We start from the raw sequence: 27,739 nt of genomic DNA, 5'->3' as shown, positions 1-27,739 counted from the left end.
CTGCGCGGGTTAGGGATCCTCTCTGCACACAGCCACCCTGCATGGTGGCCCCGGGGGATAAAGCAAGAAGCTACGCTAATGTGTCTGCTCCGAGCCCGACGCCCAGGCGCCAGGCAGAGGGAAACCATGGCGCCTCGCCCCCACCTGCATTCTCAGCCCCTTTAAGGGGACCCTCTACACCTCCTCTTTTTCCCACCCCCCACTTCGCTTGACACAAGACCACACGCGTCAGTGACGTGAGAGACAGCACTCCTGCTCTCCAAGCACATTATCATGTGTAGAACGTGTAATCCTCCCATAGGCCCCCATGGAGCGACTGGAGGACGGCGCCCATTTTACAGGCGGGGAAACCAGGGCCTACGTGAATGTTTTTAAGGCGCTTAAATTATATAAGAAACAGGAGGCAGGGCTCTGATTCGAAGCCAGGTCTCGTGGCTCCCAGAGCTCACGCACCTACCGCCAGACCCACCTGCCTCTCCTGGCTCAGGATTGACATGTCACCCTCTTTTTGGAAGCCTCCAGAGCTGGGTCTATGTGGTCAGCCTTGGGTGCAGCCTAAGGGGGTACCCCACACTCTCCCCAGGGCCCTTCCCACTCTCAAGCCCTCATCTATAAAGCAGCAGTGGGGACCCCCGGCCGGCTCTGTCAGAAGAACATGTGACTCTTGACCTGGGGGTCATGAGTTCGAGCCCCACGCTGGGTCTAAAAAATAAATAAATAAAACTTCTAAAAATAGATAAAGCAGGGGCCATAAAATCCCCATTTGATTTGAAGGCAAAATGAAGGAACACATGTAAATAGCTTAGCCCAGTGCCTGGCACACAGCGAGGGACACTAAATAGGATTATTGTGTCTATGCTCCCAGTAAATCTGCTCGGGACTGGGGCGGTTTCCTGCAAATTCCCTTTCAGGGGAACTGCCTGTCTGGACCTTAACACGTGGAGGGCCTCAGGCCTCCCAGGCTGTCCTCTGGTTTAATCCCCTCTCCCTGAGGTTAATCTCCTCGTTCATATATATATTTCATTTCATACAGTCACCCCTGCACGATCTCGTTAACCAGCAACATGCAGCTATAAACGTGGATTTACAACAAGGTCTGGCTCCCCCTTCCCGCGTCAGTGGCAACAGTGGGTACTCAGCCACCAGCTGTCCAACCCTGGCGGAAGGTGACAAAGCCAAGGGCACCTCTGCCATGCCCAGAGGGGTGGACAGAAGAGCCCCCTGTGCGCCAGGAACCTAAAGGTGGGCGCTGGAACCCCCTGATGGGGGTCACGGGACCGAGCCTGGGGTCCGGCCCCTCGCTCAGGAGAGAAAGGGACAGCGCCCACGCAGCTCTGTCCACTGGCCTAGACGCAAAGGAAGGAGTGGACTTGACCAGAACCCCACTCTCTCGCGTTTTCTCCAACTGCATTTTTTTAAAAAGCATCATAGAGTGGAAACTAATATTTTTTTACAACCCCTTAACAACTTCTCCTCTGTGCTAACATACTGTAAATAAATGTCACTACCTTGTTATACATGTGGTTTATCTTAAACACACGCAAAGAGGAAACGGAGTCTCTTATTGAAAACTGATGTGCATGTGCCTGTGTGTGTGTGAGTGTGTTCATCTGGTTTGGGATGCACAGACCAGCTCTCCGTCTCCTCCTTCATATCAAAAGCCCCAAGCCGTCCACAGGAACGAAGTGTAATGACCATTTCCAAACATTTGGTAATTCCGCATGGATGTCCCAGGGGGAGGGGCAATCCTCATAAATACTTTACAGTTTCAGGAGTCAATACTTTTAATAAGTCTGATTTGGGAGCGGGACATTTCACTGGCACAGACGTGTGCCCCAGCACCGCCCCACTGCCCACCCATGGTGTTTAGAATGCACAGGGAGGGGGCCTTCAGGGTCCTGGTGTCTCCACCAGGCAGCTGGCCCCACCAGGGCAGGACTGACGGCACGGCCCCTGCCTGCTGTTCCGGAGACAATGACGGGCAAGGTGGGTGCAATGGGAGTTTCCCTGCGCATGCAGGACACCCAGAGTGGTGACCGGCCCCTCAGCTGCCCGGTCCCCAGGGCTAGCTGGGCCTCCCCAGACCTCCCGGGAGCTTGGCCAGAAGCACGCACAGCCTGCACTAAGAGTTACAGAAAACTTTTCTTTACCTCTGCCTCCCTCCTTTGCTTAAATACCTTCCCTTCTCACCTCCAAAGGACACTCCACGTGATATCACACATCCAGTGCTACTCACAATTTTTCTAATAGATATTAGAAGAAACATACCAAGTAACACTTGCCTAATAGGGGAATAAACACAGAAGTGTGGAGCGGGGGACAAGCCTCATTCGCCCATGCACCACCTGAATCACGGCAGGATTCGGGAATGTGGAATGCCACAGGGCTCACTTCCTCCCAGCCCAAAGTTCCCGTCCAGCGTCCTATATGGAACTCCGGGAAGCGGTCCAGCCCGCTTAAGTTCAGTGAGGGCTGACTGTCAGGTGACAAGGCGGGGGATATGCCAACGATAGACTCTGGCCCACCATGGCCTTGAGCAGAGGGATGGAAACTTCTGACAAGTCGGCCTGTGTCCCAGCTATGCCGGTCACCTCCCTGCACCGGGGCCGGGCGCCTGGGCCGTTTCACAGGCTGCACTTCCGCTGTGAGCATCAGGATGGACAAGGGAAAAGCAGCCTCCAAAAGCCGAAGGGGGTACCCCACTAAAGGCAAAGCTCTTTGCCGGGCCTGGCGGACGGCAAGGGACGCAGCCAAAGACAAACCCCCCGCAGCCTCCCCAGGCCCCGGGAATGGCACACAGCCCTGGAAGGAGGAGGCCTGCCCCTGGGTGGGGGCTACAGCAAGCCCCTCCTACCATCAATCACATCTGTGTCATCCCACCGCCCTGAGAGGCCCAGCGCTTGCCAGATGTGGGCCGCCCGTGGGGACACAGTTCATTTTCCTCGCGTCCTGTGATAATACTTGGCTGTGTTTATTTAACTTTCTGCTTTGGATGGGCCAGGAAAATCAGTTTGGCTCCCTTCGATCAAAACATAGCAGCCCACACATCATGCGAGGACACCCACACAGAAGAAGCTCCCTACACCAACCAAGAAAACACATCTGGCCCACTGCTGGCAGGGGCCGGCCTCGGGGGCCCCGGGGCGGCTGCTCAGTGCAACGTGGGCTGGGTGGTTTCCCGCACAGGCCACTCTGGCAGGGGGGGCGGGGGGATCTCCATCCCTCACTGAGCCCAGGGGCCTCAGGGAGAGTGGCACAGGTGTGGGTCCCGGAAGCAAAGTTCACCCCCAGGTCCCCACCCCCCAGAACTTCAGGAAGATGACCAAAGGACGACAGGAGAGGACAGTATATACAGGCTCCAAAGTCCAGAGTCCGCGTCTGACCCCTGCAAAAAGCAGACGCCTTCTTCCGGCAAGGCCTACAACACCGGCTCCTGGGGGAGAAGGTGGGGACCTCGGGGTGGCTTTACAGAGCCAGGAAAACACCCTCATGCTCCCTGTTCTTAGGGACTGTATCTAGCGCCTCTGTTTAGCACCACCGCACGGGAAGCATGGTCCTGATGCTGGTGACAAGGACACCAGACTCAGGAGCTGGGGTGCCCGCCCAGGAGCGCATGGCAGGGCCTCCATCCAGCGGCCCCCAGCCTGCAGCACCAGGCCCTTCCCCTCCCCGCCCCCCCACCTGTAACCCCCCCACACCCACAGTTCACTCCCCACCTTTTTTCCCACCCTTAGCTCCTTCCCTCCCTGATTGGGCCCCCACATAGGTCCAGGCCTGCCCTTGCCCTAATCCATGCTAACAGTATTCCTTGCTCCACTTTGACCCTGGGGAGAGGTTCACAGAAGCTCCATCCTCCCTTGAGAAACAAATGGGAAGAGGCCCACAGAGGCCCAGGGTGGTCTGGGGTCACGTGGGCAGGGAGGTCCCAAGCACCTGAAGACTAGTCCAGAAGCAGGGCCACATCCTGCCCCCTTGCTCACAGGCTCCTCGGCCCACGGCAGACAGCCACAGAGGAGCCACCTCTAAACTGTGGAGCTCGGGTCCTGCCCTGCTGTGTGCCCAGCTCTAGGACCTCCATGTGCACTCTTCTCCGTGCTCCCGCAGGGGTGCTCTGCACTGGACCCGGCCTGCGCCATCTCCCAGGTGGGAAACTCCAACCACAGGTTTGTCATCAAGCCGACTGGGCTTCGAGGCCTGGCTCTGACACTGACCCGCTGTGGGTCACCGGCGCACGGTGTCTCTCTCTGGCTGGGCCTCAATCGTCTCAAAAGTCAAGTGGGACAATTCGAATATTGACTCCAAGAAGGCAAGGAGATGACCCGGTGGGAGACAGAGCAGGGGTCAGGCGCCCGGGAAGAGCCCAGCAGGTGGTGCACAGCTGGGGAGTGGTCGCGGGGGTGGTCTTGGCTGGAGAAACCGGCCACCGTCCCTCCACCCACAAAGCCGCTGGCGTGTGCACGGAGCTTTCGGGCACTCAGCGCACTCCCACGCCCTGAAGGAGTCACGTTTGTTGACAGGGCAGAGCGCTGGGTCAGGACAGGCACCACCACGTGTCCCGTGTCACAGAGGAGAAGGCTGAGGCCCAAGGAGTGAAGTGCCCACCACGTCCCACATGGGGACTCTAGGGCCAAGCCACTGCCCAGTCCCACCAGATTCCCTTTGTGGATACTGATTGCTGCCCATCCCACACCCCGGTTTGGCGGAGAGCAGGGCACAGGCAGGACCCGGAGAAGCCTGTGCAGCCCCTCTGCAGCCCCTTTGCAACAGCAGGACCCCAAGGCCCCGAGGCCCAGGGCACCACAGAGAGAGGGAAATCCCTCTAGAGGCCAGCCTGGCCCGGCCAGAGGGAGGCATGTGCCACGGCCCCTCACTCAGACCAGCAGGGCATCAAAAAGACCCCGAGGTCCAGATCAAAACAGAAGCCTGCAGCCCCTCGTCCGGCTCACCCAGCCCAGGTAGTCGGCCACAGAGGCCAGGGACAGGACTCCAACTCACCTGCCCCAGCTGGGGGCTTGAGCTCCTGCCAGGAGGTGCCCAGCACCCACCCAAAGAACCGCCCCACAACCCTCAGCCTTCCTTATTAGGTTAAAAAGTGTTCTCTGGAAACCAGTGGCCCCTGCGAGCCATCTCCACCAGGCACAACCCCCAGGGCAGGGATCTCATCCCCAAACCTTCTAAGTGCCAGGCTGTGGGGTGGAAAGAGCCCAGGCAAGGAGCCCAGCAGCCCCAGACAGAAGTCCTGCACCTCTGACTTGGCCTACGCATCCGTAAAATGGGAGAAGGCACAACACGCACACATCGCTGTGCAGCTGTAAGCTCCTGATAAGATCTGCACGGGCCTACAGCTCCCACAAGCACAAGAAAAACCACACTATCCAGCAAAGTAGCACAGGGGGACCCCAGGTGCCAGGCATCAGGCTAAGCATTTGGGGAGCATTAGCAACATTAGTCCTCGCAGCACCTTTATGCCATCCGACAGGAGAAAACCACGGCCGGAGAAGAGGAAATGACCTGCCCAAGGTGACCCGGCCCCCACCTAGGAAAGCCCGAGTAACCCACTCTGCCTCCAGAGAAGGCCGTTGCCCCATTACAAGTATGGTCATTACCGCTGTGGAGCGCGTCACTTTCAGAACGGCCTTCAGAGTCCTCCACCTGCGTCCAGGCCCTGAGCCCCCGAGGACCCTGCCCCAGCTCCGGTGTGATGCCAGTCCAGGCACCTGCACCCCCAGCTCCCAGGCAAACACGTTCCTGCCTCAGTACCTCTGCTACGGGTGCTCCCACCCCCTAACAGGTCCCCTTCCATATTAGAGCCACCACCTGACCTCGACTGTCCATCCCTGGGAAACAGACCCCTCCCCTTCCTCTGCTCCCCATAATCGTCTCTCCATGCAGGGCTCCCGGCAGTGAGTGCTCCATGGCCAGGCCCCTACAGGCCCCACTATCAGCTGATTAAAGCAAAGTCGTCCCAAGCTCTTCACTTTTTTACCTTTTTTAATTCCCCATGGCGGGCGGGGGGGGGGGGATTCAAATACAGGCGGCCACACAGAGAAAAATAAAACTGACCCCTACTGCCCCACTTGGAAATGCTGTAGGTATGTTGAAGTATTTGGCCTTGAAGAAAACTTTCCATGCATTACATGTTCCTTTTATAACAGAAGCCCCCACCCCACCCCCCACCCCCCCCCAGCATGTCCTCACAGCCCCAAGGGTGTACAGGGCAGCACTGGAAAAACCAGCTCATGGGCCCATGGGGAGGTGACCAAGAAGGGACATCAGGATAATGGGGGGTCTTGAAACCACATGTTAGGAAGGAAAATGAAGGAACAGACACTGTCGAGCCCAGGGGGGGCAGACTCAGGGCTGTCTCCAAATATCTGAAATGCTCTCATGGGAAAGAGGGACTGAGTTTGCTATGTGGCCCCAAGGGGTCAAGCCAAGTCCAACCAGTGGAAGTCACTACAGGGAGAATGCAGGAAGGAACAATAGGATTCTATCAGCAGAGGCTACGTGGGAAGGTGTACTCAGGAGGTAGTGAGTCTGCTGGCCTGGGAGGGGGTCAAAGCAGAGCTAGAGAGTCCCTCAGGGAACTCAAGGCTCAGTTAGGAGGGGAGGCTAGAGTTGACCTTGACGGGCTCCTCTAGGCCAGGATCCCAAATAACCACGGGGGTACCAGAGATGAATAGGAAAGAGGGGGAGACCGTCAGGTCACAAATGACCCCACTCCTTGGCTCAATCCAAGCTGCTGCCCGGAGTGTGCTCAGCAGGGTCAGATCTTCCGGATTTTCCCGGAAGGTCAGAGAGCTGAATGTTTATATGAATCACTGCAATTTTTAAACAGGCCCAATGAACTCCTCACAGGCCCTATATGGTCCGTGCATGGCCTGCTGGAGACCCCCGGTCTAACATAGAACTCACAGGGCAAATGAGGCAACGGAAAGGAAAGGGGAGCCATTTCAGGGCCTGGAAGAGCAACCACCCCCGCAGGAACAGAATGGGTTAAGTGATGATTTGGCGCTCTGCTCCATTCCAAGGCTGCAGCTGGCCTCCTGGGCCCCCAGGAGGCTCTGTCAGCTGCCCAGGCCCCCGCCCAACCTGCCTGCCTCAGCCACCCAGCCTGGAACCCTGGATCTGGGAACAGGACAGCTGCCCTGGGGCTGGCCGGCCACAGCCAGCCAGGGAGAGATTCCGTTCCCCGTGCCCTGCTGAGAGCCATTTGCTCATTTGGGACAGATGCCACCGGGGCAGAGAAGCAGGCCTCTGTCCCTACTCTCCTCTCCCTCTTCCCCAGCAGCTCCAGGCCTGGGGACAGGGAGAAGACCTCCGGCAGCATGGTCACTGAAATTGTGACAAGAATGACCGTTCACTGGGTATGCACGCCAAGGACCGGGCTGGGTGTACAACACTGAGTGAGCTGGTGTAATCCTCACAGTAACCCCGCAGGAGAGAGTTTGAGCATCCTGACTTCACAAGTAAGGAAACCTATGCTCAGAGAGGTTAAGACACTCGCCTATGGTCACACAGCCAACGGGCGACAGAGCTGGGATTCAAACGCAGGTCTATCCGGCTCTAAATCCCACACATCTCACACCACTGCTCCCAGGCATCCATGTACCCCCCTCCACCTGGTCATGTTCCACAGAATCTGGGTACCTAGAGCCTGACCAGCTTATGAGAGCAGAGAGAAGCAGAGAGGGGCTAGGCCCAATGTTCCCGGTGTAGACTGAGGCACATCGATCGGCCAGCAAATGTCGAGCCATTTCCCTCGGGTTCCCCCCCGTCCTGCAGAGGGGTGCACTCCAGATGAACAATGTCTTGTAGGAAATGGGGGAGTCTGGGTTTGAGGGCCACAGGGACAAGGCCTCCCCAGGGCCCCAGGGGGAACCTCAGGCTTGTCCCAAGGTCACAAAAGAAGAGAGCACCCCAGGCTACTCTGACATCTCCCCAGATCAAGACTGAACCCAAGACTGTGATTTTCATCCTGAGCAATAATCCCTGAGAAATCTCAGCCTGGATAGGCTGCCTTTAACTTTTTCACAAACACATCAAAATAAACACGCCGATGTTCGGACCTCGAGCGTAGGTGTAAGGGTGGCCGGTCCCCTTGGGCAGGGGCACGGGATGGCGGGCAGGCTCAGGGAAACTGGGCAGGTTTTTCCTGGGCCAATGCTGGTTCTAGTTTACAGAACTTCATCAAGCTAAGCACCCATGGCTGGTACGTGAACCTTCCAGAATACAAAGCTCACATACAAAGCATGGTGGCCGTGCTCCATTAACTGCTCGGGAATCACATCAAACAGGTTAGTGAGTAAGAAAAGGAGAGGGATTGTAGGAGGGGAGAGAAATATATACATTTCCATGTGTGCACACACACACGGAATCGTCCTGGGACAAGAAACCAGTACCACCAGTGGCCTCCGGGAAGGGGGAGTGGGTGGCTAGGGGTGTTTTGAGTTTTGTGCTGTGTATCCGTTAGCAATTAATGTTAAGGTTATATGTGTTCTCCTTAAAATCCCCTGCCACGCCCCCAGGGGAACCCCTCCTGCACCCAGGAAAGCGGTGCGGGGTCCCCTCCCCCGGGGGGCCCCCTCCTTCGGTCTGGCCCCCCGCTAAGTCTGCAGAACCATGGGGAAGCTCCTGTTCTTCCTGGCTCTCATGTCCCTATCTGCACAAGGAAGACGCTACACTGGGTTTCCCCCAAAGCCCTACATATCCTGGTGCCCTAGATGTCATGACATACTGAATCTGAGACCACAGCCCGAAGCCAGCCGGGTGGGCAATGGTCCGTGTCTCCCTACAGCCCATCCCCGCACCCTGCCCCCACACTGCTGGAATCTTCCAAGATGCTAGCAGAGCAGCATGGCGCTCAGGCGGGGGTGGCACCCACCAAGTGCCCACTGCCCCAGCCTCCAGGATCAGCGCCATGCTGGTGCCTAAGGGAGCCACTTGTCACCCACTTGGACCTTGATGGCAAAGGTCAGTCAAAAATGCCTCTCCCCAGGGACACAGCCCGGCTAGAGGCTCACATGCTCCGAGACATCGACCTGGGAGCACAGCGGCCACGTGGTGGCTCCTGTATGGCTGGAGGGGCGGGGGGTGGGGGGTGTAGTGGGGGGAGGGGCGGCGTGGAGACAGTTCCCTGCAGAAAGAGCCACTCCCTCTGGCTCTGCTCACCTCTGAAGGTACCTATGGTCCTGTTTCACCTTCTAGCCGTCCTGTCTGCTCCCCCTTAACCTCCTGCTACACTCCTCTTTGGCCTGAGCTGTCCGGAGTTCATTTCTGCCGGGAGCAACCACGGAGCCCTGATGGACCAGGAAGTAGCTGAGCCTGCGGGCGGTCCCACCATTGTCCCTCACCCAGGAAAGGCCGCTCCCCCAGGCAAGGGTCAAGGGTCCGCCCCCCTCTACCCACAGAAATGCCTTGGAAAGCCAGGAGGAGGCCTCACGCGGGCTTCCCCAGAAGAAGGTGAAGGAAGAAAACAGCTTCTTACTCAAGGACATGAGCAGGATTAGTTGAACCCCCACCCCTTTCTCCTGGAAACCCCGGACAGCTCAAGAAGCAACAATTCAGGGGAACACATGAGGCTGTGCCCACCAGGGGCTGAGAGCTCCTTTGGAGGAGGCCCCGGGTCGTGGTGGCAGCCCAACCCTCAGCAGCCGTGGGTTCCCCCCCCAGGCCGGCCTCTCATGCCTCCTCTTATCCCTGGGTGTGACTAATCTACCTTCCCAAGGGGCTGTCCACAGGGCACGGGAAGAGCCTGGCATGTTGCAAGTTACACTTGGCCTTGCCAACAAAGGTGCAGGGCTGGAGGGCAAACAAGGACCGAGGGGGGATTCCCGCTCTCAGGTGTATATAAATTTCTATAAATTTAAAATTTACATAATTTTCTTAAAAGATTTTATTTTTTTATTTGACAGAGAGAGATCACAAGTAGACAGAGAGGCAGGCAGAGAAAGAGAGAGGAGGAAGCAGGCTCCCTGCTGAGCAAAGAGCCCGATGCGGGACTCGATCCCAGGACCCTGAGACCATGACCTGAGCCGAAGGCAGCGGCTTAACCCACTGAGCCACCCAGGTGCCCAATTTACATAATTTTTTTAAAAAAACATAAAGGGGGAGAGCCTGGCTGGCTCAGTGAAGAAAGGATGAGACTTTTGATCTCAGGATCGCGAGTTCAGGCCCCACGTTGGGGGTGGAGCCTACTTTAAAACACACACACGCACACGCAAACGCACACGCACACACAAATGTATACAGAGAACTCACAGCCTGATGGGCTCTGGCCTCCCTTCTGCAGCCGGGCATCCCTCCTGAGGCTCTCCTCCCCACACCCACACATAAGAATGTCCCCCTCCCAAGCCACCCCAGGGGAGCAGCGTGCTGTTCAGCGTGCTGAGCAGCAGGGTCTCAGGGTCTGGAATGAAACAAACCCGGGCCCTTAGCTACCTGACCCTCGGCACTTAGCTGCTGCGTGACCTTTGGCAAGTGATTCAACCTCTCTGAACCTCAGTTTCCTCCATCTACAAAATGGGGAGAAGAGTACAACGGTCAGTGAATGTAGCCATCATCATTATTATTATTATTTTAAGTTTTTTATTTATTTATTTGATAGAGAGAGATCACAAGTAGGCAGAGAGAGAGGGAAGAAGCAGGCTCCCTGCCAAGCAGAGAGCCAGATGCGGGGCTCGATCCCAGGACGCTGAGATCATGACCTGAGCTGAAGGCAGAGGCTTTAACCCACTGAGCCACCCAGGCACCCCCATCATTATTATTATTAATTATTCATAAAGGATTAGTATCCCTTCCCTGCCCTGACACCCTCCATCACTCTCCCTGGGGAAGCAGGACAGACAGATCATGACACAGGGTCAGAACAGGAAGTGAACTCCCAGCCTTGGTTCAGCATCTCCCTTACCTTGCAGAAGTCTAAGGCAGAACCTCCATTCATAAAGGCAGTAAGATGCCGGGGCCCCGCACCCCAGCTCCCAGCCTCTCCTGGCTGGTTCCTCTGAGCACAGCGGAAACCACCGCTCCGTTGGACAGACGGGGAAATGGAGGCACAGACCGATGCTGGGACTGGGGCAAATTCCCAGAGCAAGAGAAGCAGGGCTGGAGCAGAACCCTTGAGGACTGGCAGTGCTTGAGAGCTTCCGGGGCCAGACAGCTAACACAGAGTAGGGAGCAAGGCTCACCGTAATACAGCAAGGACAAGGACAAGGGAGGCTGTGGCAAATCAACAGCACGCACGCCCTCACGCCCACGGGCAGCCCTGGCCCAACCAGATCTTCTGACGACTTCTAAAAGAAGCTAGAAATCTGGATTTTGTGAGTGTGTGCACAAACTTTTCTGAATTTTTAGTGCGACGTTCCAATTCCAAACGCATTTTAATCCCGAGTGACCGGCAAAACAAAATATTCCAACACTGGATGTGGGTCCTTAGGTAACCAGTTTGCAACCTCTATTCCAGTGTTTCGGTGGAGGCCCTAAGTGTGTTCTTTGGCATGGAGTCAAGATGACGTTAGAGGCACTTGGAGGGTATCTTTCCCTGTCAATGTCTCGCCCAGGTTGCTGCAGTTCTACCATTAGATATTCATTCCTTTGAGTCAAACAGTGCTTTCTTAGGATGATCTTTTAATAAGAAGATTCCAAAGAGATCACTGTTAAGTGTCTTTGTCTAGAGGAGACACCTGGGCAACATTTCAGTCCTAGAAAAACAGAAATTAATAAGAACAATAAAAATAGCCACAATAGCAGTAACTCAGCTATCTTGAGCGATGACTTTGCTCAAGGCGGTCTCCCAAGTACCAGGGGACAGAGTTGACTGCAAAAGTTTCTGAGAAGGAAGAGAAGCACATGTCTACTTTAGATAAGAAGCTGCTAATATCCCCCTCAACTGCCACCCCCCAGCCGAGAGCAGACACTTGGTGTCTTTCCAGCAGAGAGAAACATCCACCACATTTGCGGTCTCAAAATAAGTCTGGCGTCTTCCAGGGACAAAACTTTCAGCTGCCAAATAGTTGGGGCTCGGCCGAGGATCTGGCCACCTGACGTTCTGGGGGCGGGGGAGGGTGCATGGAGTCCTGGCAGTGGGGAGGGGAGGGCAGAAGGGAGGCAGGGGAGAGTTTATCTTGACACTTTTCCCTAAAATGCTGATCTTAGGTCTAGACAATAGAAAAGACACAGCTAAAATTACTGTGAAGTCTTTCCCCAAAAGGCAACTGGTTACATCGGATTTTAAAAGACACTTGTAGAAGTCCAGCCTCTTGGCCTGTTGGGGAGTTCCGGACGAGGGCTCTGGAAGAGGCCTGCGAGATTATAGACTCTATTATAATGAGAAGTGCTGGGCTGGGGAGTATTTCCAGAGAGGCAGAGCAGGAACCGGAACATGGGTCCCCGATCCCAGTCCAGGCTTTGGGTCCCAGAGCCACAGGAACCACCATGTCCCTTAGCCTGAGCAAGAGGAGCTGAGTAGAGCCACGCTCAAGGAGGGGTTCAGAGGCTGGGTTAGAACCCTGGAGGCAGGAGAATTGGGAAAGGGTAGTCAAAGAACACAAGAAAATAGGGGCACCAGGGTGGATCAGTTGGTTAAGCGGCTGCCTTCGGCTCAGGTTATGATCCCAGGAATCTGGGATCCAGACCCGCATTGGGCTCCCTGCTCAGTGGGAAGTCCGCTTCTCCCTCTCCTTCTGCTGCTCTTCCTACTTGTGCTCTCTCTTTCTCAAATAAATAAATAAAATCTTTAAAAAAAAAAAAAAAATAGAACACAAGAAAATAAATTAAAAACCACCCACCTACCCCATAGCTGTCTTCTGCACAGGTGTACACAGTGTATCCACGTTTACTCCGTCTGGCTTCTGAACCCATTCGACAAGTGAGGAACAAAGTATGACTCTCTCCATTGTAGCAAGGCCCAGAGAGGTTAAGTCACTAGTCCACAATCACACAGCTGGAACACCAGGTCTTCCATCTGCCAACTTCTGGAACCTCAGGTCACAAACGCCCTTTTCTGGGCTCTCACACGCTGGCCTTTCCCAAGTTCATCAAGCGTGCCAAGCCACCTGGGCATGGTGAGCTGGGCACCGCTGTCAACAACACGAGCACCCTCGCAGGGCCCACAGTCTTCCCCAAGGTCCTCAGGGTTCACTCTTAGTCCATCATGCCTTTCTCTGGGAAGCTTTCTAGTCACTTGAAATCCAATTCCCCTACTCCTTGATGTGTCCACAACCCAGGCCTACCTTCCCTCAACAGCAGAACCACATAAAATCACCAAGAGGCATTATGAAGACTCTGATTCCTGAGCTCCACTCACAGAGCTCTCTGCGGAGCACATCTGGAGTGAAGCCAGAGAATCTGCATTTCTAGCAAGTTCCTTGGTGACGATCCTGATCCAATATGATAGCTATCCAATATGCCATCCAATATGATAGCTGTAGGCTTCATGGGGCTACTTTAATTAAAATTAAAGAAATTTTAAAATAGTAACTGCTCAAGAGGTGCCTGGGTAGGTGGCTCAGTCAGTTAAGCATCTGCCTTCGACTCATGTCATGATCCCGGGGTCCTGGGATCAAGCCCCAAATCAGGCTCCCTGCTCAGCAGAGAGCCTACTTCTCCCTCCCTCTCCAGTCTGCTTCTCCCTCTCCAGCTCCCCCATGCTTGTGTTCCTTCTCTCGCTATCTCTCTCTGTCAAATAAATTTTTAAAAACTTGAAAAACAAAACAGTAGCTGTTCAGTCCCACTAGCCATATTTCAAGTGCTCAATAGCCATACGCAGATCCCGGCTACCATACTGGACAGTACAGTTACAGAACATTCCATTCAGCAACAAGAGGGTGGTTGGACAGTATTAGTCTAGACACCAAAGAGGTGACCCCAGGCTCCTCTGTGGGAGTAGGTGATGACTGTCATCTCTGCCACAGGACTACACACACCATGGAGACTGGGCCTCCTATTGTACCCAGCTCATAGTAAGCCCTCAAAAAATATTGTCAGATGGATCATGGAAGGATGGATGGACGGATGGACGGACGGACGGACGGATGGACGGATGGACGGATGGACGGATGGATGGATGGATGGATGGACGGATGGATGGACAGAAGGATAGAGGGATGGATGGAAGGAGGGATGGATGGACAGATGGATGGATGGATGGACAGATGGATGGATGGATGGATGGACGGATGGATGGACAGAAGGATAGAGGGATGGATGGAAGGAGGGATGGATGGACAGATGGACGGATGGGTGGATGGATGGATGGATGGATGGATGGGCGGAAGGATGGATGGCAAGAGCTCTGGAAGGGGCAGGGATCCCAGTGGCCTAACCCCACTCTAGGGGAACACACCCCCCCATCAGCTGATGAAGAAACAATGCTTTACACTTGACCTTCCCTGACTGCCCTGACAGTGCATAAGCCCTCCACCGGATCCCATAGTCCCTGGCCCCAAACAGGAGCAGCTGAAGACCATCCCCTAGGTGCCCAGGAACCATGTCCTGCCTGCGAGCAAGCTGCACTGGAAAAGAAAGTCAATTCTCAAATGCCTTTACTATTTTGAGTTCTTGGATACCAAGCAAACAAGAGCTGACAATTTGCCTTAATAGCTCCAGTTCTGAGTGTCTTAAAGACATTTCTTTCCAACTAAGTAACCCAAATAAATTCAGCGACTTTTTTTTTTTATAAGGAGAAATAATTAAAGAACAGATGGCGTTGCTTACTTTGAAATTTTTGCTCTAAAATAGATTCTGTGTGCACCTTGGTTGAAGTTCAGCTCTCTCCCATCCCTGTGTCAGGAAAGGAGATCAGCTCACTAATTACCTGGCTGTCTTTTCCCTACAAGATCCCAATTTAAGAATCTCGTTTCATTCTAAGAAAATTAATTCAAAATGCCAAATAATTTAAAAATGTATTAAGATTCCCCTTAGACTAGAAAGCAAAAAGGAGCTTTCATTTGCTAAAAAATCACCTTGGGTAGTCAGATTAAAGTTTAGCGCTTAAGACTTGATCCCAGAATTGAGCTTTTGGCAAAGCTATTGGTTCCATATGTCCGCAGAATGTTTCCTTTAAAATATATGTGCTTTTAAATTGGTCTCTGACCATTTCTGTGCCACAGTCTCTAACCGCCCAGTGCATTTTCCCAACCCTTGGAGTCTTGTTCTCCTCGGAAGCTAGACTGTTTTATTTGCATTGGAGGTAACCTATTTCCAGCATGCCAAAACCTGTTCACTTTCAAAGCCACTTTTGGAGATTTTATAGCCTGAAATGGAATAAAATTTAAATTTAATAAAATTTGAGACCCGAACCAAAAAAAAAAAAAAAAAAAAAGAACTGGTTTAAAAGCCAGCTACCCAGACGTTGAGGAAAATATTCTGAGAAAGCCCCACAGGGAGGAGGGGGAGAAAACCAGACCATCGTTAGCCTGCCAAATGTCATTTGGGGCTGGTTTTAGAGGAGAACCAGAGCTGGAGATGCAATGCAATTATTTAAATCCAGAAAGAAAAATGTTTGCTCCAAAATTTGGCAGCCGTTGATGGCCTCCGATTCTTCTGTCTCAAACTCATTCCACGCATGGGTGGGGAAGCTTCCAGCCCAGAAAAGCGTATCAGATAAGGGTGTTGTCACACCTGGCCTTGCAAGTTGAAAGGTCCTGCGTGTTTTTGGTGCCGTTGTTTTTATTTGTTTTTTTTTTTTTTTTATTGGATGAACCGAGAGTTTCACTCTAAAGCATTGTGGGGTGGCAAACCGCATTTTTCTTTAAACCACAGGTTGTACCAGGAGGGGATTTTCTCTCTTCCTTTGTTTCTCTCTGTCTCTGCCTTTGTCCCTGGCTGGCAGCCCCCCTCTGCCCCTGCCGTGCTCGCTCTCGCTCGCTCTCACTCTCCCTCCCTCCCTCCCCCTGGCACCCGGTGTGTGAAGGCCTCGTCTGGCTGTCACTCAGGCCCCTTTCTGGGCTCCACAGGCCTCAGGGTATTACAACCCCCTGCTGCCCCGGGCCCTCTGCAGCCTTGAAGCCCTGCTCAAAGGCTGGGCACCAGGGTCCACTCTGACTCCCACACAAGCCCTTTGACAGTTTTCTCTCTCCCCGAGAGATGGCTTCCCCACGCCTGTCCTCCTGTGAGGGGGAGCTGGAAAGGGGAAAGAAGGAGCCCTCCAGCGGTCCCTGATCGGCTCACTGATAAATCAGCTCCAGCAAGAGCGTGGGCAGAAACCCTGGCACAGGGCGGACAGTGCCCAATACACAAAATTGTGGGTGCACTTGGACTGAAAGGTCACTCGCTTGCCTAAGTCACCCCTGCAGGAGTTTCCAAAGACAAATCCGTTGGGCCAAGAGAATGCTGCTCCCTCATCCTTCTGCAAAAGTGCCCAGCTGGGTCAGAATCTGTGCTGCTCTTCCAGCAACTTCCATCTCCCTGCTTTCCCTACTCCCACCCCTCAGCCTCCCCTGCTGTCCCTTCTTGGGGGGGGCAAGACCGGGGGGGGGGGGTGTGATAACAGCATGGCCCACGGCAGGCTAGTGAGCCGGTTCAACTGCACAGCACCCTCAAAGCAAGCTTGAGAGGTGAGATAGCCCTGCTGCGCCCATTGAGCAGAGGAGAATACTGAGACCCCGACAGCTTACTTAAATGGCTTTGCCAGCTAATCAGTGGCAGAGCCAGGATGTGACTGTTTTTAACACATGTGCGAATGGATCCCCAATCCCCCTGCGTGAGAGACCCTCCACCGGCAAGGCCTTGCTCTGGGGTGTGGCTCAGAAGTGGGGAACTGAGTCATCCCCACTCTCCCATCAGGCCATCCTGGTGACTAATGACTCTGGGCAAAGCAGAGAGGCCCATGTGGGGGACAAGGCCTGTGACCGACCTTGAACTTAAGAGGCTCCAAGCTCTGACCAGCGTCGCTAATGGGCCCGGCGTAACCTGAGCCAGCCCTTGGATGGAAGCTCAAGGCATTAGGGCTGGCTGGCCTGCCGGCCGGCTGGCAACACTACCTGGATAACAGCCGGACTTCTCCATTTCACGGGGCCTCTGTTCAGGACAACCTTTTCTCCTACGGCAACAAAGCCGTTCCCATTTATCAAGCGCTGACTAAGTGCCAGGGCTCTGCTCAGCCCTTTACACACATTATCTTGTTTAATCTTCACTACCGCACAGAAAAATGGCATTAATGCTGCATTCTAGGCAAGGCGACTGAGAGCTCAGAGAGGATGCGGCGCTCGCCCAAGAGCACACAGCCAGGAAGCTCAAAGCTGGTATTCCTCACCCCAGTGCTGAGCTGTCTCTGGAAGGAGATTCTTGGTTGAGATTATTGGTAATTTCTTAGCTTCTTTTCATGTTAATACATTTTCAAAGGATCTGCAACATTCCAAGGGGAAAAAAAGAAGCTGTAACTTGATAGGGAAGAAAAGAAAAGGAGGAAAAACAAAAGGTCAGGGAAGAGTATTGATATCATGACGTTTGATGGGAAAACTTCACACACACACACACACACACACGCATGCATGCACGCACACACGCACGCACGCACGCACGCATATGCATACATCTGCCATTTATTTGGCATTTTGTGGTTGTCAAAAATCAAAAATCCCACCGAACCTCTCTCTCATCTAGGGCTCAGGTCATCAGTTGCAAACTGGGCAGGAGGCCCCAGACACAAATCCTTCCCTATCTCGCTTTCAAACTACCCAAGGGGCTTCCGAGCAGCCCAACTGCACCCAGGCTCCTTCGTGTGTCTTCCCGGCATCCTCCCAGCAGACCCGGAGGTGGAGATTAGGGTCCCTTTCCCGATGAGGATCCTGAGCGTCATGGAGGGGGAGGCCCACGCCCGCTGTCACCTGGCTTACACGCGGCAGACCTGAGCGGGTTTCCAACCTAGGTCAACCTTCCAAAAGCACTTCCAACCTGCTTCCAACCTCCGCTCCCTCCAGTCCTAAGAGCGTGTGCTGCTGGATGTTCCTGGGCCAAGGAAGCCCTTGGCAGAGATGGCTACACAGCCCTCTTGAATGATGGCAGAACATCCCTGAAGACCTGAGCCCCAGCGGGATGTCGGTGAGGCAGGAGCACAGGGCCGGAAGCTGTGGGAGACTCACTTGCTCCCCTCCAAGCTTTTCTGGCATCACATCTTACATTTTCCTGCAGAGCAGGGGCTTTGCTGGGTCCCTGGAGCAGAGGGAAAGCTGACCCCCTTGCAGTCTCTCTCTGGACCCCAGGTGTCCGTCAGACACCGAACTGCCTAGGAAAGGACCCTATTCTAGGGTGCCCTGTGGCACAGGCCTGAGAAACCTCCAGGCTGGCACCTTCACCCACCAGCAGCTGCCCTTCTCCCAGAAGGGAAAGAAGCTCGTGGGCGGGTTTTTAAGGCTTGAAATAAAGTTTAAATATTACGTGGAAATTACTAAACAAATCAAATCACTGTTAAGTGGATGTCATGGGCTTCCTCTAGACAATACGTTTAATGAAGATTATTGTCCTCCTGGTTATAGTTTGAGATTTGCATTTTATTATCAGAGAACCACTTATGCATTACTCTAGGATTTTCATTAGGTAAATAAATTTTTATGTGGATTTCATTATATTCCCTTGGCTGAGATCCTGATCACTTAACAGCAAGAATGCCGCTTCGACATCCTGTGTGTCAATCAGGATGTAACCGTTTCCTCCGGTTGTTGAAAAGTACTTTTTAAAAAATCTGGAGCTGATGGAGAAAGGAAGAGGGACGGGGTCAGAACTCAGGGTAGAGTCTGTGTCCGGCGCTTTCCCTGGAACAAACACACACAACCTAAAAAGGCAGCCCTTGCATAAAAAGACACGTGCCATTACATTTCTATGTGAGCCATCTAAAACTGCTATTAAAATGTTGCATATATAAAACATATATGTCACATATAACTTTTTTTTTTATCCTGGTGTTTTCTCCACCCTTCTTTGGCCTCTCCAACACAAACTGATGCAATCGCCCCGGGAATAACAGGGCTGAGGTGTAGGCCAGTCCTAGGGAAAAAAAAAAAAAAGTTGAAAGAAACAGGAAGAAGCAGGAAGGAAGACGGTGGGGGTAGACATTCCTGGAACCACAACCATCAGCCGGAAAAAAAAAAAAAATCTTTTCTAAGAAGTCTGATATGAAGCAATTAAGCTAATTGGAGTCTGGATTGTACCGGGTGCCTCCGGAAACTTGAGACCAGGGGAATCTCCTTGCTGGAAAAAATCACACCTCGCCATGAATGAGTGAGGGAATGAATGAATGAATCAGCTGAAAGCAGACCCTAACATCCAGCTCTAATCCAGGAGGCCCTATAAGACACAGGTGGCTCTAGGTGTCCCTGTTCTAGGGCCTGAGAAGGTTTCAGAAGAATTTGCTAACAATAAAAGCTCCCGGTTATTGAAAAGGGCCACAGAGGCCAGGGACTGGGGTCCCACCCATGAGCAGATGGCTTCCAATTCGCCTCCACCCAGCCCAGAAGACCAGCAGAGAACCCAGCAGAGAACGTCTCAAGACTCCTTTCCCGGGGCGCCTGGGTGGCTCAGTGGGTTAAGCCGCTGCCTTCGGCTCAGGTCATGATCTCAGGGTCCTGGGATCGAGTCCCGCATCGGGCTCTCTGCTCAGCAGGGAGCCTGCTTCCCTCTCTCTCTCTGCCTGCCTCTCTGCCTACTTGTGATTTCTCTCTGTCAAATAAATAAATAAAATCTTTAAAAAAAAAAAAAAAAAGACTCCTTTCCCGAGAGCACATCAGCGAAGAGACAAACACCTCAAAACAGCCCAGGGAGAACAGCCGCAGACGCGCTGTGGAAGGAAGGGGTAAAGGAGTCAGCATCACCGCCAGAAGCATGCGGCAAATGCCTTCCCGTGGATTTCCACGAGCGCCGCCTACGGCATCTTTACCCTTACCTCCTGGAAAATACTGAGTCCCAACATCAGCTCTGCCCCAGATTATCTGCGTGACTTGGGGAAAACCAATCGCTCCCTGATTTCTCACCGGTGATAGCAATAGTACTGGCTTTCACAGAGTTGAGCAAGAGGAAAAGAAAGCTGACACAGAGTGGGAGGAAACAGGTGCCAACCGTTGATCCAGGATATATCAAGAACTCCTACAACTCAACAACAATTTAAAAGAAAAAAAACCACCCAGCTGAAAAATGGGCAAAGAGGGGGGGTGCCTGGGTGGCTCACTCCGTTAAGCATCCAACTCTTAAGACTTCAGTTCAGGTCCTGATCTCAGGTCTTCGTGCTCACGGGGAGTCTGCTTCTCTCCCTCTCCCTCTGCCTCTCCCCCGGCTTGTGCATGTGCTCGCTCTCTCTCTCACAAATAAATGAATAAATCTTTAAAAAATAAAAATAAATTAAAAACAACAAATGGAGCGCCTGGGTGGCTCAATGGGTTAAAGCCTCTGCCTTTAGCTCGGGTCATGATCCCAGGGTCCTGGGATCGAGCCCTACATCGGGCTCTCTGCTCACCGAGGAGTCTGCTTCCTCCTCTCTCTGTCTGTCTCTCTGTCTACTTGTAATCTCTGTCTGTCAAATAAATAAATAAAATCTTTAAAAGAAAACAAAAACAAAAAAATAACAAAAAATAACAAAAATGGGCAAAGGACTTGAGCAGCAATCTCTTCAGCAAAGATGCACACATGAAATGATGCTCAACATCACTCATCATTAGGGAAGTGCAAACCCAAACCAAAGTGAGGATAGCTACCACCAAAGAAAACCAGAAAACAGGGGCACCTGGGTGGCTCAGTGGGTTAAGCGACTGCCTTCGGTTGAGGTCATGACCCAGGATGCTGGGATCAAGCCCCACATCGGGCAGGGAGACTGCCTCTCCTTCTGACCCTTCCCCTTTTCATGCTTTCTTGCTACACTCTGTCTCTCTCTCTCTCTCTCTCTCTCTCAAATAAATAAAATAAAATCTTTTAAAGAAAAAGAAAACCAGAAAAGTGCAAGTGTTGGCAAGGATGAGGAGAAACTGGCAGCCTGGTATGCTGTTGGTGGGACTGCAAAACGGTGCAGCTGCTGTGGAAATATGGAAAATAGCACTTGCTCAAAATTTCAAAGCAGGGGCGCCTGGGTGGCTCAGAGGGTTAGGCCTCTGCCTTCAGCTCGGGTCATGATCTCAGGGTCCTGGGATCGAGTCCCGCATCGGGCTCTCTGCTCAGCAGGGAGCCTGCTTCTCCCCACCCTGCCATCTGTCTCTCTGCCTACTTGTGATCTCTCTGTCAAATAAAATATTAAAAAAAAAATTTTTTTTCAAAGCAGAATCACCTCGTGATCCAGCAATTCCATTTCTGGGCATAAGTCAAAAGAATTGAAAGCAGGGTCCTTAGATAGCTACATGCATCCATCCATACATACATTTTTTTTTAACTTTTGTTTTGTTTTTAAGATTTTATTTCTTCATTTGTCAGAGACAGCGAGAGCAGAAGCAGGGAGAGCCGAAGGCAGAGGGAGAAGCAGGCTCCCCGCTGAGCAAACAGCCTGACACGGGACTCAATCCCAGGACCCCACAGGACCCCAGGACCACAACCTGGGCTGAAGGCAGACGCCCAACCAACTGAGCCACCCAGGCGTCTCAAATTTATTTTAAATAAATAATTTTAAGAAAGCAGGGTCCTAAAGAGAGATTCATACCCCACACTTGTAACAGCATTATTCTCCAAAGAGCCAAGACATGAGAACCACCCCCAAGTATGTATAGAGAGATGAAGGGATAAGCAAAACATGATGTGTACGCGTAACAGCAACGCAGCAGCCCGCTAAAGGAAGGGAGCTCTGACACCTGCTACCCCAGGATCCACCCTGACGTCATGCTGCCGAGTGACACTGGCCAGTCACAGAAAGACAAGTACCGTACGGTTTCACTTCCGTGAGTTCCTTAGGACACCAAGCCCATAGCAACAAAAAGTAGAACGGTGGCTGCCAGGGGCTGGAAAGAGGAGGGAATGAGGAGTCAGTGTTTGAGAGGACGAAGAGCTCTGGAGATGACCAGTGGTGAGGGCAGCCTGACAGTGCACATGCACTTAATGTCCCCACATTGCACACTTAAAAATGAGTAAGACGGGAAATGTGTGTGTATTTAACAACAGTGTAAAAAACGAACGACGGGGGCAGGGCAAGGAGCAGGGGAGTGCCTGGGTGGCTCAGTCAGCTAAATCTTGGACTCTTGGGGTGCCCCGGTGGCTCAGCGGGTTAAGTCTCTGCCTTTGGCTCAGGTCATGGTCTCAGGGTCCTGGGATCGAGTCCCGCATCGGGCTCTCTGCTCAACAGGGAGCCTGCTTCCTCCTCTCTCTCTGCTCAGCGGGGAGCTTGTCCCCCCCTCTCTCTCTGCCAGCTGCTCTGCCTACTTGTGATCTCTCTCTCTCTCTCTCTGTCAAATAAGTAAATAAAATCTTTAAAAAAGAAAAAAAAAATGCCGGACTCTTGATTTCAGCTCAGGTTCTGATCTCAGTGTCATGAGATCAAGCCCTATATGAGGCTCCATACTGGATGTGGAACCTGCTTAGGATTCTCTCTGTGCCTGCCTACACCCCCACCTCCTCTCTCTCTCGCTCTCTCTTAAAAAGCAAGATGGAGGGGCACCTGGGTGGCTCAGTGGGTTAAACCTCTGCCTTCACCTTAGGGTCATGATCCCAGGGTCCTGAGATCGAGCCTCACATCAGGCTCTCTGCTCAACGGGGAGCCTGCTTCCTCCTCTCTCTCTGTCTGCCTCTCTGCCTACTTGTCATCTCTGTCTGTCAAATGAATAAACAAAATCTTTTAAAAAAAAATTTTTTTTTTTAAAAAGCAAGGAGGAGGAGGAGGAAAAACACAGGGAAAGTGAGAGCCTGGGATGCAGTAAGGAACCACGTTCACGTTCACCGGGAGCACCGAGTGTTGTCAGCACAAAACTGTCAGCCCTCCAGTGGCTCCCGTTTCAACAGGTTTCTCAGCTGTACACATCTTTCCAAATCTACCAGCACTCCAATGTCAAGTTTTTGAAGGGCACAACAAAAACCTCCTTAATCTTCAATCCCAAAACGAGTCACCTGTGCTACCCAAGCAGGGGCTCGACTGAGCGTCCCTCAGAGCCCCTCACAAAGACCAATAGGATAGGGAGCTTGAGGGGCAGGACAGAGGAGGGTGCCTGAAGGGAGAATCCCCCAAATCCGGCAGTGGTCCTCCTCCACGGGGACGTTGGGTTTTTGTTTGTTTGTTTGTTTTTTCTTCTCTATACTTTTGTGTATTTTTCCCATCTTCGGCACTTGAGCAAACATCGCACAATGTTCAAGACGTTTTCATTCTGTGAAGTAAATGTAATAAAAAAGAGAACTGCCAGGCAGCTCCGAAGCCTCTTCTTGCATAAAATAAGAGTTGCTCACACTCCCTTGCCTGCCAACCAGCTCTCATCACTCACCTCCACTGCAACCACCTCTCAGCCCCAGGCAATGGGCCTCCTGGCCTTCCTCAGACATTCCCCCTCCCCCACCCCCATCCCTGCCTGTCTGCTGCTCCGGGCCTTTGCACGTGCTGTTCCTTTGCACATGCTGTTCTGAAGCCTGGAGAGTCACATCACCCCCTTCCCGTCTGCATTCCCAGTCATTTCCTCAGAGCCTTCCCTGACCCAACCTGAAGGTGCACTTTCCCAGCCCAGTCCCCACACTTCTCCTTTATCCCGGCCCTGGGCCCTGACCCCCAACACCACACACAGTTTAAGTGACCAAAGGAAGGAAGGAAGGCTAGCTCTAAATCATTCTTCCTCGCTTAATAAAGCGTCCCCCAAGACTCTCCTCTGTCCACGCTTTCTAGTAACCCCAGTACAAAGTGCGGATGGAGCTCGACAGAAATACGTTGACTCTTTTCTAATTCAGACTTTTCACTGATTCCGAGTGGCTTCCTGCCCACAGACATTAACAGGAGCACCACGGGATGGCCCGTCTCCAGGGTCCTGACCCCACATTCCAAGTCTGGGGCATTTTTCTTGAAGAGTATTTATCACTCCATCAAGCCACCCAGCCTGCCAGCGCTCTGGTGAGTGCCACTTACGAGAGGCTCGGCCATCACTGCTTAAAATCTCACTTGTCCTCAGTATCTCCTGTTTATCTTGGGAGCCGTCTACATGAATAGTCCGTTTGTTGGAAGAACATAATATTTTCCTTGGCTTTTAGGCAACAGTCTGGCAAACGAGCGTTCCCCATGTAACTTTCTGATGGCTTTATGCGAGCAGTTAATTAGAATTATACAGACATGTTTATAGAAGTTTAAATGAAGCATAGTTCAAGTTTGGGAAAATATATATAATTACTCACACCGACACTTCCCACTGAAAGAGAAAAAGCAACACAAGCAAGAACACTAAAGGCAACAGCAGGCGCTAGGAAGCCTCCCACCAGCTTCAATGGCTCCACTTTGGGGGCCTTGGGGAGACTGAGCCCCGGTGGGGAACCCACAGCCCCACCAACTATCACTTTGCTCATTAGGATCATACGCAGCCAACGCACTCCCAAAAGGGTTCCCAGGGTGCGCGCCGAGCACCAGGCAGGGCCCGTGCTAACCCGCATACACACGCCCCGGTCTCCGCACCCCCCACCCACACAGGCAGCACGAGGCCACAATTCGCTGCACAACCAGCTACGGAGGAGAAGTCTGGAGACCCAGGGAGGTTCTTTCTCTACCCTGAGGGAGAGACCTCAGCCTTCAGGACAGCGCGGAGCCAAGTTTCTGCCAGCCTGTGGACCCCAAACGGGGAGTGCTTGGTGGCAAGCTCGCCTCGTCTTCCAGGTGAATCCCCCACCCCCGCTGGGACCCCACTCTCCAGCGATGCTGCCCCGCCTGGCTCCCGCTGCCCTTTTCCTCTCCCTTCCCCACGCCCACGCTGCCGATGCAGCCCCGTCCACTCGGTGTGTCCCACAATCCACTTGACCTGACCCTGGCCAGCGGTCAGCCTGACGACTCCATTCAAGGAGCTCTCCAAAATGATTCCAATCCCTTGTCTTTAAAAGAGCCACAGCCAACTCTCTCCACCTTCGTGTTGTCTAGAGTGACCAGCTGGCTCCCACTCAAGACTGAGGATTTGGCATCCACGAGACTGAGAACTCGGGTTTCCCAGGAGTGGGATGAACTCAACAGGCCTGACGTGGGCTGACCCTGCTGGCCCATGGGCCCCGGGAGTCTCCAGCAGCGGACAAGACTGTCCTCGGAGCAAAGTGACTGGACCCTTGTGGGCGAGGGTCAGGTCCCGACGTCCAGGCGAGCATCGGTGCTGCCCACTGCTTCAGCCAGAGGCACCCACGGCTCCCATCCTGAGCTCACCCCCTTCAGGCCCCCCCCACTGTGCGCCCTCCTCCAGCAGCGGGTTCTTCCTCAGAATCAGCCCTTGGGCAGGCCACTGCTAACAGTCTGGTCGCTGTAAAGAGAAAGCAGGTCCATCAGCTCATGGAGATGTCTTGTCTCTCCTCTTCCTCAAAGAGCAAAGAACACAAAAAGGACTTTGGAACTCCAGGGGAGAGGCAGACAGTAACAGAGCAGGTAGAAGAAAGAGACAAGAAATTCAGAAAGGTAGTAGCAGGCCCTTTACTCGGTACACATTCACACTGTACGTCCGCTCCACGCTATGGACTTTCTGAACACACCCCCCAACTCTCGCCCTCTGGCCTTTCTCCTGGAGCCCGGGGTCATGGGCGTGGACAAGTCAAGCCCAGTCCCTGCCCACAGAGAGCTGAGAAGCAGGGCAGAAGGGAAACCGTAAGTGAGCAAAGGCATAAATCTCTACCAAGAATAACGTGACATAAAGAAAGAAAGACTAGTAGCAGCGGGCCCACTTCAGGGGAAAGGCAGTCAGGAAAGGTAATGTTGGGCCTGAGTCCAGAAGGATCCGAGAAGCCAGCCACAGCAGGGAAAGGGGAGGAGGAATTCAGCCAGAGGTAAAGTTGTGCAAAGAAATGGGGTAGTCCTAGGACACGAGGTAAGGAAAATGGGGACTGGAAAGATTAAGATGTGGGACGTGGCTATACGCAATGAGGGAGATGTTCCAGAGCCTTGCCTAGAAAGAGACTCAGGCCTCCTAAAGCTGCCTGTCCCCACAAGGCACTGGATAACTCCCCAGCAGCCTTTCCACCCACTCTTTCTTGCTCAACCATCTCAAATCGTGTCCAAATATCCACAGAGGACGCTAAATGCAAGGAAAGCTGGGGTTCTCTAGAGTCCCAGAAGTGATGCCCCATACCTGGCCTAGGATGTGCAGGAAATGCCATTGTCACCAATGAGACACAATGAAGGGACCACAGAGCCATTTAAGGAAGCTCTGCTTCCTCTAAACACAAGCCTGTATAAGGGAGCTTCTCTCTCCTGATCTTGGGACAAAGATATGGCAGGAGGTGGGCAGGGGGTGATGTCTGGCACCACAACAGCCATTTCTTCACCATGAGGAGACCAATCTGATGTCAAGAGCCAAGGTGTTGAGCCGTCAGAGCATAAAGATGGAAAGCACCTAGGTCCCTGCTGTCAATACCGACTGCTCCAGTAGGAGCCTCCAAGCCGCTCATCCTCTACGATGATGCGTATGAACCTGGACAAACGTTGCTCTTGCAACACAAAGCCTGCCAGCTCACACAATCCCTTGTCAGCCAGCCAGTTCTGTCAAATAAAACTGAACGTGTGGCCTGGCTGCTCGCTCTTCCTCTCTCCAGAACCTTCAGGCTTCTCTGTGCCCCTCCGTACCAAGAGAGGTCCCAACCAGTCACAAATGCAATCCTCTCCCCAGGGGGATTTCACAACCTCAGGATCCTGGGGGAAATCCAGTCCTGAGCAATTAAAGGGTCAAAATACAGATCATAAAGATAAGAGGAAGGAGAAAAAGGGAGAAGTTACTTTTAATGACACCATCCAGCAAGAAGGAGCAAAAGAAACCTCAAAACGTCTGAATCCACATTCCTACTCTAATAAGTAGAGGTCAGAGGTCACAATGAACTGTTTCGTTGCTCATTTTATCTCTGTAATACCCCTAGGAAGTGGGGACGTTTTCCTACTTTAGAGTTGGAGAAACTAAAAGCAAATAAGTAAGGAGGAGAGACGCCTGGGTGGCTCAGTGGGTTAAAGCCTCTGCCTTCGCCTCAGGTCATGATCTCAGGGTCCTGGGATCGAGCCCCACATCGGGCTCTCTGCTCAGCAGGGAGCCTGCTTCTCCCTCTCTCTCTGCCTGCCTCTCTGCCTACTTGTGATCTCTGTCTGTCAAATAAATAAATAAGATCTTAATAAATAAATAAATAAATAAATAAGGAGGACAGGCACCAGAACCTGGAGGCCTGAGTTCAAATTCTGACTCTTCCATTCACCCGCTGTGTGATCTGGGCCTCAGAGCCTCAGGCTCCTCGTCTGTAAAATGGGGAGAATATCACTACCACTCAGAGATGTTGTGAGGATAACAAAAAACCACTATATAAAAGGCACAGAGCCCTGCATGGGGTGTCGAGCCCTGCATGGGGTGTCCACCCATGGCTGCCCATGAGCAAGGCCTGGAGGGACAGCAGGGTCTACACAATCTCCTTCCCTAAGGGATGGCCAAGACACCCAGGCCCTGTGGCAGAGCGGTGCAGAGAGAACAAGCTGCCAGCATTAACCAGTTTCACCCACTTGCTTTGTTACCTCTGCCTTTTCTGCCTACAAAGTGGAGGCTCCAGAAAAGCCATCAATTTATCTGAGGGCCTCGGCTGCCAAGGTCAGGTTGACTAGCGGGTGGGGCAGGCCGGGATCCAGCCAGGGTCTTTTGTCCAGCCATTCCCTTAC

At 52.9% G+C, this 27,739-nt stretch overlaps 1 protein-coding gene across 2 annotated transcripts in view; it reads right to left on the bottom strand.

The window, feature by feature from the left end:
- ZNF423 (zinc finger protein 423) overlaps window positions 1-27,739 on the bottom strand; it is a 334,053-nt gene that overhangs the window by 279,038 nt on the left and 27,276 nt on the right. The window contains exon 1 of one of the 2 annotated variants that reach the window (XM_082711335.1): window positions 19,877-20,068. The exons of the other annotated variant lie outside the window; for it this stretch is intronic. The gene's annotated coding sequence lies outside the window, so the exon portion shown is untranslated. Of the gene's footprint in view, window positions 1-19,876; window positions 20,069-27,739 lie in introns of those variants that run through there. 2 annotated transcript variants of the gene reach the window in all.

The sequence above is a fragment of the Mustela nivalis genome (assembly GCF_964662115.1).
Source record: "Mustela nivalis genome assembly, chromosome: 18".
Taxonomy (NCBI): Eukaryota; Metazoa; Chordata; class Mammalia; order Carnivora; family Mustelidae; genus Mustela; species Mustela nivalis.
The sequence above is the reverse complement of the archived record's forward strand: the minus strand, read 5'-3'. Positions and strand labels throughout refer to the sequence as shown.